The 2,429-nt window shown below is 39.9% G+C and overlaps 1 protein-coding gene across 1 annotated transcript in view; it reads right to left on the reverse strand.

The window, feature by feature from the left end:
• SLC5A7 (solute carrier family 5 member 7) overlaps positions 1-2,429 on the reverse strand; it is a 23,991-nt gene that overhangs the window by 5,979 nt on the left and 15,583 nt on the right. The gene's annotated exons all lie outside the window — the stretch shown is intronic.

Below are 2,429 nucleotides of genomic sequence, written 5' to 3' on the forward strand. Positions count from 1 at the left end.
CTCGTGTGCCAGGATTTGCCAGTATACAGGCATGAGACAACACAAATACACCTGAAGGCTTGGGAATTAGTTTTTAATCCAACACAAAACTGTATCATAAGAGAGGGGTACTGCTGGTGAATCCTCATCTCTCTTGCTCCAGAACACCCAGTAACCCAGTGTTACAGCACTTTTCTACCTTGATGGCAATTTCACTCTGGGCTTTTGACTATTTTCAGTCTCTCTGTTTTTGATCTAGGCCAAAAAATCAATTGAGCAACTGTTCCCAGAGACAATTTTGGCCAGAAGGTTCATTTCCTTCATCAACTGACTTTTTGTGTGTTCACTTGCCAATTCATTTTGCAATGATGTAACTCACTAACTCTCTATAAAGTGAACCTCAGTAGCTCCTACTGAGATGAAAACAGGGCTTTGTGCTCTATGGAATAGACCATTGCAAGCACAGCATCCTTAAGGCTCCAATGATAGCCAAAACACGCAGATTATCACAATCCAACTGATCATATTTGAGTGTATGCGGTAACAGGAGCAAGGAGGGGAGAAATCAAATATCTTACTCTACTTTGTTGTACAATTATTGCAATAATGTGTAAAGAATATATGAATTATTGCTATGTTTTGCTGCACTGCCTATTATTCAGGCTGTTTATCATGTACCATAGTATTCTGTTCTCAGTTACATATTAAACTTTGCCAATTTAAGCACTTGTTCAGAAAGATTCCCTTCTCACTGACTGCTTGGGTTTTTTTTGGAAAGATCAATGTCCAAGATATTTGAGGGAAAAATAAAAACATTGTCAAAATTAATGGATGTCAATACTCTTCTTGTTCAGAAATTCATGAGGAACAAGGATGTCAAATGCATTTTTTAATTCTTGTTTGTGAATCTCAATGTCAAACACGTCCAAGTGATGGGCTTCTGAAGAGCTGTAGTTTGCCCATACTCAGCTGAGATTTTCAGTAGGGTAAATTTCTAAAGGTCCACCTGCAGCCTGCATGCCACAGCCCAGGATTTAATAGGGACTGTGTTGCAAATGCATTATGAGCTTTTGTAATCCATTCCAGTTCCTGACAGTAACCTAGCTCTTTGTTGTCTCAAGGATTACCTCTATATTAATAAATAAAACCAGCTGAGACATTTTCTCTGGCCCTGCAGTTCACTGACATAATGATTTACATCCATATGTATAGACTCCTTTCCCTGACAAAAAGGACAGCCCTCAATGTTTCTGGGAACTATCTGGGAAAGTACTAGGTGGCATGGGCCAAAACAGTGTTAGGACTGTGTTAAAAATTAAGCACTACAGATGATCCTGTGTTTTCAGCTTGACACTGTTTAACTTGCTTAATATAGACATAGGCCCAATATCTTCATTGAGCCCTTTCTAACTGGAGTAGAAAATAAACTGTTTTGAATGGAGGGCAGATAACATCAAGGTTTGTATGAAGAAGAAACTGGGACTTTATGTTGGGACTTGAAGCTTGGGGGTTTAAGTAGCACGTAGCAAGAAGGATCTCCTGGTCTAGAATAAAAGGACTTCTACATGGTGGCAAGGAGTTTAGAATGAGGAATTAATAATACAGCTGAGATGAAGAGTCAGTAAATAGTGGGGATACAGTGCAGGATCAAGGAAAGACTCACTGGGCAAGATAAAGACAAAGAGCTGAGAATTGCAGATGTGGGTACAGTGGAGTGAGGAGGGAAGGAGAGAGGCTACATGGGATTGTAAGGAGAAATCCAGGGAAGTACCTGGAGTGGCTGGGGTAGAGGTTATGGAAGCCTAAGTAGCTGTGGCTGAATTGAGGAACTGGGTTAGGGAACAGAAGTGATTACAAGCAACTCCTTGTGGGTAAGGAGCAGGAGAGAAACAGACATTAGAGGAATGAGCAGTAAAGCTCTTTCCATTGGGAATGCAAATTGCTCCAGAGCCTGGAGGGGAAGCTGGGATACCTCACCCTGTTATATCTTCTGCTGTGACACCCACTGTGAAAGTCTCCCTTCTCATCTAAAACTTACTCATCCAAAGCATGACCATTTAGATGCTGAGTCTTCAAGCCCCACTGGTGACTCTCGAAGATACGAGTATGGTTCCTTCTACATTACATTATTGTTGTTTATTTTAAATGGGAAATTACATAAAGAGTCAAACCTTAATTAAAAGAATACTATTAAAGCTACATATCTAACCATTTAGAAGACTGCTATAGAACCTTCATTTCCTTTCCCCTCCCTATCAGGTTCATGCTGCTTTTAATAACAGATCACATGTTGATATTCCCACAGGATCAGGGTCTTTAGCAGTGGATGAGTTGTTCTCATTGAAAAAGCATTTCTGTATTTTGATTTATCTACAGTTTGGGGAATTTCTGTAATGCACACCATCTGTAGAAAATGAATGGTTCACAAATATTCACATGCATATTAGGGA

Source organism: Antrostomus carolinensis, unplaced genomic scaffold (assembly GCF_000700745.2).
Source record: "Antrostomus carolinensis isolate BGI_N321 unplaced genomic scaffold, ASM70074v2 scaffold3794, whole genome shotgun sequence".
Lineage (NCBI taxonomy): Eukaryota > Metazoa > Chordata > Aves > Caprimulgiformes > Caprimulgidae > Antrostomus > Antrostomus carolinensis.